At 43.7% G+C, this 9,001-nt stretch overlaps 1 long non-coding RNA gene and 1 pseudogene across 1 annotated transcript; one reads left to right on the forward strand and one right to left on the reverse strand.

Annotated features, from left to right (window-relative positions):
• Nucleotides 1-512: 512 nt before the first annotated feature.
• Nucleotides 513-1,549, reverse strand: LOC122060093. The gene is made up of 4 exons (XR_006134252.1): nt 1,347-1,549; nt 1,117-1,187; nt 888-959; nt 513-677 (listed from the first exon to the last, which is right to left on the reverse strand). It is a non-coding gene; the product is annotated as an uncharacterized LOC122060093 (long non-coding RNA).
• Nucleotides 1,550-2,262: 713 nt separating this feature from the next.
• On the forward strand, nt 2,263-3,599 carry LOC122063732 (annotated as a pseudogene).
• The last annotated feature ends 5,402 nt before the right edge of the window (nt 3,600-9,001 follow it).

Genomic DNA, 9,001 nt, shown 5'->3' on the forward strand with positions numbered 1-9,001 from the left:
AAAGAAAATTCAGTTGTTCAATAGAGAATCTATTTACCCATATTTACACATGGCTAACTAGCAACACCTCCTCCAACTCAACCTATCCAACTAAATAGAGTTAGCCATATGGATTCTCATTTGCACCTATTTCAAACAGGGGGAGAAAAGCACATGATGTGAGATAGTGGGAATCTATTTTACAGAGTAAGGGGTGGAAGCCTCAATTATCATCTATGATTAAAAAACTGAAGATTCAATCATCATCAAATCTAGCCTAAATATCCCTAAAAATAGGGGAAAATAAAATAGACTGCAGCACATGGGCATGTGCTATAGTCAGGGAAAATAGTGCCCATGTGCTACAGTCAGGGAAAATAGTAGACTCCTCTACTTAATTCCTAATTCATACACTCCTAATCCTGTCCCAGTCATTGATAAGTAAATTCTAAGTTTTTTTATGTTATTATATGATGCAAACTGTTCCATGATCAGCCATCATAATCATAAATTTTTAAACCATTCAATCTCTGGAACTGCAGCACAAATAATGGATCAATTTAATTTCTAATTCAAGCTCTAATATGTTACTCACCGTTGTATTATATGAATTAGTTCTGGATATGGGTATTGAATTCATTCTGAAATTTGGGAAAGCATTAAACGGCCACTTCTGTGGATTCCTCTCATAAACCACGCTGCTCATAGGTGTAAAGAAAGATTTAAAAAAAAAAAAGAAGCAAGAATACTCATCCAAACATAATAAGAAACACTACATTGATCATGGTAAGAGACAGGAACTCCACCATTTCCGTGGATTCCTCTCTTATGCTGATTTAATAGTAAGAAATAGATCAAAATACAAGAAAAATCGTAATAAAGAGAAGTGAGAGAGGAAAATAGCGTACCTGACTTAGGGTTTCAGCTTTTGGGAAGAAAGATGATCGAGTTTCTTCTGTTCTTGACAACGGTTGCTCTCACTTCATGGGAAACCAGGGAGTGAAGGCGGAAAGGTTGCAATGTTAGATCTTCGATTTTGAAAAAGCTCGATTGAAATATGACTGGATTTAACAATAAGGAAAAGATCGAAATACAAGAAAAATCATAATAAAGAGAAGTGATAGGAAAATAGCGTACCTGAGTTCGGGTTTCAGCTTTTGGAAAGGAAGATGATCGAGTTTCTTGGAGATTTACAACGGTTGCTCTCACTTCGTGGGAAACCAGGGAGTGAAGGCGGAAAGGTTGCACTGTTAGATCTTCGATTTTGAAAAAGCTCGGTTGAAATATGACTAGATTTAATGGTAAGGAATAGATCGAAATACAAGAAAAATCATAATAAAGAGAAGAGGGAGAGGAAAATAGCATACCTGACTTTGGGTTTCAGTTTTGGGAAGGAAGACGATCAAATTTCTTGGAGATTTACAACGGTTGCTCACTTCGTGGGAAACCAGTGAGTGAAGGCATGAAATTATTGCACTGTTAGGTCTTCGATTTTGGAAAACCTCGGTTGAAATATGACAAGCAGGTATGGGAGCATCGGCTTTGATTTTGGAAAAGCCGTATGCGAGCATCGGCGTTGATTTTCCCCTTCTTATAATTCCAGAGTCTGGTTGAAATATGGAAAAGCGCGGTTGGCTAAGTATTTCACGGGAAGTCGAAATATGTGAGCAGTAGTGATGGAGAATAAATCGTCCCAATTTATAATACTTGAGACAGAATATAATCCGTCCCTAAACATGGGACGGTTACAATCTGTCTCAATTGCTACATACGTAGGGACAATATTATTTATGTCTTTATACTTCGATTTAGAGACGGAAAACTATCCGTCATAATAGATATAAAATTCAATTCATAGAAAAATATGTGAGTAGTAGCGATGGAGTATAAACTGTCCCAATTCTAATACTTGAGACAGAAAATAATCCGTCCCTAAACATGGGATGGTTAAAATCTGTCTCAATTGCTACATAACTAGGGACAAAATTATTTGTCTTTAATTCTCCATTTAGAGATGGAAAAATTGTCTGTCTTAATAGATATAAAATTCAATCACCATTGGGTCGGAAAGGTCTGTCTCAAAAATTGAGACGGTAAGTTTTCTGTCCCAATTGTTAGATATAAAGGGACAGCACAATAGCAACGGAAATAATCCGTCTCAAATATTACGACGGTATAGTCTTTGTCTCAAATAATCAAAATTTAGCGATGAATTTATATATGTAGAAAATATGTCCGTCTCTAAAAAAGTGTCGCAAATACCCCTTTTTCTTGTAGTGTGCTATGGTATCTAGCTTCAATAATTTCACCAATAAACCACCGAAGGGGTTGACGAAAAACAACTCTCCCACCTTCGATATACTGGCAACCCTTGTCTTGACTTCTTCTTCCATATCATCCATGATACATCAGCGGAGGTTCTGAAACAAAGGTTAGATTTGGCATGGAAGCTCAATGCCTTAGAGGGTGTTTGGCTCGGTAAATCTTTGGGATGACATTCTTTAGAATGATAATTCTTAATTTTTGGAGTTGTTTGGTTCCACTAGGATGACCCTCATAAGTGAGCATCCTACTTCCCATGAATGACCATATTACAAAGGATGTGTTCCAAATCTGAGTTCACCTCAACACTTAAACTTAAATTTGAGCAACCTTTTTACCACCTAGTATAAAAGGAGAAAGCAGAAAGACATTCTCTATGGAATCCAATATTTCAACCCGCGAGAAACATGCACTAGCCTTAAGGCAACCAAACGATTTTTCAAAAAGAAACATAATTCAGAAGAATGTCTATAAAAATATTGACATTCATATCCGATACATACACCTTTTGAATGACCAAACCAAACACCCCCTTAACCACTCTCAAGCTTATCTGCAACTTGAGAGGCGTCAGAGGAATTGGCAAGTTAGATAAGGAGGGGTTCTATACGGTTGCTCTGTGGCTCCACAAAAACCACCCTAAAGCCCTTTCCTGCAATGTGAGCTGATTTGCAAATTTTGGTTACTTTAAGGATTTGCCGGAGATTCTCTACAAGTTGATCGGAGGAGATGATGTTCGGAGAATCGTAAAAGAGGGGAGACCCAACAAAGTACGAAGAAAATCAAGGAGGTCGAAGCGGATTTTGAAGAGAAAGTCAAAAACAGAAGAACAGGAATGTAGACTGAAAATTGAAGTTAAATTCTTGGTGCCGCAGGAGGAGAGGATAGCGGTTGTAATGGAGAAAGTTAAATTTCAGAAGGAGAAAGCCGGAGATTTGAGGAAGGAGAAAGTTGTCTCCATGGCGAAGATGGCAGTCGAGAGGTATAGCCGTGATCCAAACTATCGATTCTTACACGATCAGGTCTCTGATGTCTTCGCCAAGCACTCAGTGGCCGATCTTCAGATCTTGAAATCTGAACAACTCGGTAATATAAGCCTTGTAGCCAAATGGTTTCCCTCTCTCAATTTATCTTTCGATCAATCAATTCTTATCTGTGGAAGCATAGTCTTTCCGCGCAATTCTTAACCAGAATACGAGGGGATCGAAGAAGCTCAATATGTCTACCTGAAGAGGCCAAATATGTCCCCAATCCTCAGCATGGTTGAAGTGTGTTTGCACACCAGTACAAATGGTTGACCTACCACCTCAGTCTCTCCTCAGGCTGACCTGCCACCTCGGTCTCCCGTCAGGCCAACTTGCCACCTCGGTCTCCCATCAGGCCGACCTGCCACCTCAGTCTTTCCTCAGGCCGACCAGCCACCTCGGTCTCCCGTGAAGCCGACCAACCACCTCGGTCTCTACTCAGGCCGACCTGCCACCTTGGTCTCCCCTCCGGCTGACCCGTCAACTCGGCTAGGCACAATCAAATAAGGCGCCTAGAAACGTACACACGCCCACTCCTACATTCAAGGGACGTGAACCTTGATTATAGGGGCAGGACTTAATCCACTCATATCCCAGAAGTGTCCACCCTTCTCATGGCTTGTGCCTTCAGGATAAGAGGGGAATATTCCCAGAATATATCCTAGAACCCGAAATATTCCTATAATCACATAGCCATTCCCCTCAAGGACTCTACGCCTAAACAGGACTCTCCACAAACATCTCTCCTTCTCTCTCCATCAGCAACCTATAAATATCAAGGTAAGCCTCCATCATAAGGGAGGGAACACTTTTTTTTTACTAAAGCTCTCTTGAGCAAACTGATATGGAAAGATCTGACTTAGGCATCAGAAAGTCCCCCGTTGGGTCAGCCCGACTCTCCCCTGTCTTCTCTTCTGTGCAGATCGACTGGAGCATCAGGAGCTGTAAGGAAGATTTGTTGGTCAATTTTTACTGCATCAGATTGGCGCCATTCGTGGGAAACTGATATGAAAAGCTACTTGCACCAATGCAACTAAGAAGTGAGAATGTCATCTCCTCCACTACAACATGAGTAAGATCATCTCATGGTTTACTATCTGAACAAGTAGAAGAACCTCGCCCACCTCTAATGGCAGATCGAGAGAATGTCCCAGCAGTAGAGGGGCCCGTACCGAGACCTTCACAAGTTCAGGCCAATATAGGGATTACTCCAGGAGAGGGAGGGCAGGGTGATCGAAACCCTTAGTAATCTTTCCAAGGACCTTCATCCTAGATGACCCACCTGATTGTAGAAGAACAAATCCAGAGTCTGCAGTTACAAGTGTTGGCAACCAATAGCCTGGTGCGGGACTTCATACGCTAGTTCGGCTCAACGGTTCCTGTACCCCGCATAGGCTCTACTTAGCTACCTAGGCTAGCTTCGGATAGACGAGCTCAATACGAAACACCTGATAATAGTGTCACCCCTCAATCGACAGCAAAGAGGGGGTTTGTTAGGACATCACGAATAGTTCGCTCGGTGCCACCTCAATCTCCCACCGAGCAAGGGCCTTCACCTGCCTAGAACAGGAGGGTATATGAATCAACTAGAGATCGGAGCCCTGAGAGACGATATGCCCATAGATCTCCACCTAAGGAAGGACGCCAGAACTTTCCACCTAGGCCAACTAGGGGTGCGCGTCAGCAAGGATAGACCTGACAGATGGCAGGATCGTGGAAGAAGCCCCAGGCGAGCTGAGCGCGAATGCTGCTTCTCGGGCAGTCGAGCCAATGAGAGAAGGGACGACCTGGAATGATGCATCTAGCGTCTCACTGAGTGGATAGAAGGAATACAAAGGCAGAGGCACCCGACCAACATAACGGTGACCCAAGCCCCCCATAATGCACTATCAGATGAGTTGATAGATGTCGAGCTACCCCCAAATTTCGTAGTGTCCATCTTGAACACATACGACTGCACCATGAACCCCTACGATCATCTTCTGTACTATAGTTCAGCCATAAAGTCCATGGGAGATCGGACGCAACTCTCTGTCGAGCCTTTACGGCTTCATTGAAGGGTATCATGCTGGTGTGGATGAACTTGAGGCCCCGGTCCATCCACAGTTATGAAGAACTAATGAGGGCGGTCCTTACCGGTTTCCAAGCCTTCATGAAGCAGAAGCAAACCTCATAGAATGTGATGAACATGAGATAGAGGTCCAAGGAGACTATATGGGACTTCCTTGCCCTATTTACCAAGGCAACACTGGAAGTGAAAAATCTACCAGAAGGAGTAGCATATAGCGCATTGTGCAATGGGATTACATACCCTAATTTGGTCTGATCTCTGACCCTCAACTTGCCAAACACAATGCCCGAGCTATAATATCCTACTTCTTAAACCCAGTCTGATTACACGGTTGACCCGGTTTAACCATGCAGGACCTGAACCAGAAAGAGTTAAGGCGGGTTCCTTATAGACCATGATGGCAAGGGTGACCTTAAACACCGGCTGGCCAGACAAGTCCGAGCCAGTGCCAGAGGAGATGGGTGTACCCAAGCCGTGTACATGCACCTATCATAAGGCCATGTAAGGATAAAGTAGGTATGTAGCCATATTTTAAAGCGCATACATATATTATATCTTATGCCATGAGTGAGATTCATGCCAAGAGTTGAACTCTGTCAAAATCCCACTTGCTGGCCAAGTTTTGGCCATCAGGTGGGCAGTCACAGGTGGGCGCATCCACCCACTTGAGTGACCCACCCATCTGATTACTTAGTTATTTTAGGAAGTATAAATAGCATTTATGTTTTCCTTTTTCTTTTCTCATTTATGACACTCGGACGTTGGTGAGAAGAGTAAAGAAGAGAGAGAAAAGAAGGGAAAGAAGAGGAGAAGAGAAGGAAGAGGAAGAAGAGATGGATTTCAGAGGGGCCGAGGCTTGATATTCCCATTCCGATGGCGGAAGAGTGATCTCTAACACGAGATCTACGTTTAGAGGTGAGCAAAGGCTGGGTTCCTTAAACTTTCACCATACCCAAGTAAAACCCTTGATTTGGGTAGGGTTTCTTGAGGTCTTGTAAATCCCCCTTGAGATGATGAATCTAAGGTTTAATAGATGATCTATGTGTTGATTTTAAAGGATTTGAAGAAGTGTTTACAAGGTTGGAGAAGCATTGTTGATTTAAAGTGATTTTGGGGTTTTGAAGGAGTTCTTGAGCAAAGAAGGTAAGATGGCTTTCCATTCCTTAAATCTAACTTAGATCTAGGTTAGAACCACCTTATGAGGCCTTGAATGTGTGGAGAATGGGTTTGGAAGAGTCCCATTTGATTCCCCAAAGGTTAGGGGAAGTTTGGAGAAAAATGGCACTTTCCCGCCAAGACCGATGGGCCATTTGGCCCGCCTGAGAGGGCAGACCCTCGGGGCCAACCGACGGGCCAAACCGGTGGGCCAACTGGCGGGCCGACCTACCCGTTGACCTTAGGAGGACCCTCGGGCCCAACTGGTAGGCCAGACCGGTGGGCCGACCGATGGGCCGACCTACTTGCTGGTCAGGACCGATGGGTCTGACTGGTGGGTCAGACAGGTGGGCTGTCCGACCCACCCAAGAGGCTCCCAACTTGATTTTTACTTCCGATTGGACCTAAAATGGATGTGCGATCTTCGTTTAGGATTATAAACATGATTTTGTCATTGGATCTTGTTAATTTTGATCCCAAAGTGGCGAAATGCTAACCCCGCTCACTCATGATAGGTTCACCAAATCTTACACTTCTCGCATCGGATCTCACCCGTACCGAGTGAGAGTCCTCGTACACTACAGGTAAGTGGGGAGAGGACGTTTGGCCTTGTTTCAAGGCATTGTTTGGCATTTATTTAATTGTATCTAGACTAGCCATGTCATCATGAAAATGTTATGTAGATTAGTCATCCTCACATTGTTATGCCATGGGTGCTGTGCTTATTTTCTAAATACCAAGTGATGATATGCTTATGTGATGAATGTTGATATCATTGTGCATGATGCATTGATAGACTAGATGTTGTAGTCGACTTGAAAACGAGTGCATTGGTGGCCTATGGTATGGGACGCGGTGGCACTATGCAATCGTACTATTGTCATATAGGAGCATGCGGTTTAGGATTATCATCTTCCCGTGCTACAACCCTTCCCAACAGGGGTTAAGGTGTTGGGTTACCATTTGAGGGGAAGCAGTGGTCACGGTTTTCGGGTCACTATGGCGGTTAGACATACGCCAGGCTGGTCATTAGGATAGTCGGCAACCCCGGTGGTATATTCAAGAGGGCCAATCGTACTGCTTTTAAATTGCTAGAGTCAGCACTTTTAATTTCAGTCATTTACTTTATGTTGAGAGCCGGTGATTGGCATATTTTATTTTTTTGAGTATTCACGGTGGGCCTTCTCCGATAGCCCTATGGGTGTATCGCGGGATGGAGTTTGCGGCTCGTACCGGGAGTATACGCACACTGTGATTGTAGTAGCACTAAACCAAAGACTTAGTAATGTTCCTTAGGTGGATGTGATTAAAAATGTATTGCATAGCATATAGTGCATATGGTTGTGATTGGTTGTGTGGACTGCTGTGTGGTCCTTCTTTCCACTTACTGAGCTAGTGAGCTCATCCCACGTGTGCACCTCTTTTAGATGATTTTGCAGGTCATCCATCTGAAGAGCACGGGTCAGGTCCCACAGTTGAGTTCTCTGAAGAGGATTGGTGGGTCCCCGAGAAATTAAAGCACATCACAGATTGCTCGTGCGAGAGCTGTGCTACGGGACCGCAGTTTTTATACCGAGCTGAGCTCTACCTCCTGATACCGAGCTGAGCCTTGTTTTGATACCGTGCTGAGCTCTACCTTCTGATACCGAGCTGAGCTCTACTTTTTGATACCGAGCTAAGTCCTACTTCTAATACCGAGCTGAGCTGACTCTTTGATTTTTAATGATTCCTTTTGAGTACTTGATATGTAAATTGTATTTTTTTTATGTAAATATCATGCCTTCGGGCCCACATGTACTTAACTATTGTATTACAATTTGAGTATCAAGTATTATGGGAATATTCACAGGTAAACCAAGTCTTCCGCTAAACTGATGAGCACTTTCTTAGTTGTATATATGCTGTGGTGGAATATTGTATCAGATGATCCTGGTAGGTTTGGGTTAACCAGTGTTAACCCAGTCACTGGCCCGGTTCTGTGTGAACGGGGTGTGACACGAGCTGCTAAGAAGGTGCAACTAGTATGCCAACATAGAAGAGGTCCTAATCGCCAGGGGGATAGCCGATAGGAATGAGCTACCAGAAAAAGAAAGGAAGAGACCCGCAAGGCCTAGGGATGACTCCTGGGAGCCAAAGAAGAACAGAATGCTTTGGCCGCTTGACATAGTTCAACCTGAACTGTATGAGATCGATCGCTCATGGACAAATTTGCTTTTGGAGATTCGAGACCAAAAATACTTCCTCTGACCCAGACCAATGGTAGCTAAGTTAGAGGAGAGAATATTATCGATACCACGGGGACCATGGACATGACACTGAAGATTGCAAGTCCCTGAAAAGGGAGATTGATGAGCTCATTAAGGTAGGGTGCCTCAATAAGTACTTAAAGCAGAAGTATAGTGGAAACTGGCCCTAGCCGAGGAGAGATGAGGCTAGGGCGAGCCGAGAC

The sequence above is a fragment of the Macadamia integrifolia genome, chromosome 2 (assembly GCF_013358625.1).
Source record: "Macadamia integrifolia cultivar HAES 741 chromosome 2, SCU_Mint_v3, whole genome shotgun sequence".
NCBI lineage: Eukaryota > Viridiplantae > Streptophyta > Magnoliopsida > Proteales > Proteaceae > Macadamia > Macadamia integrifolia.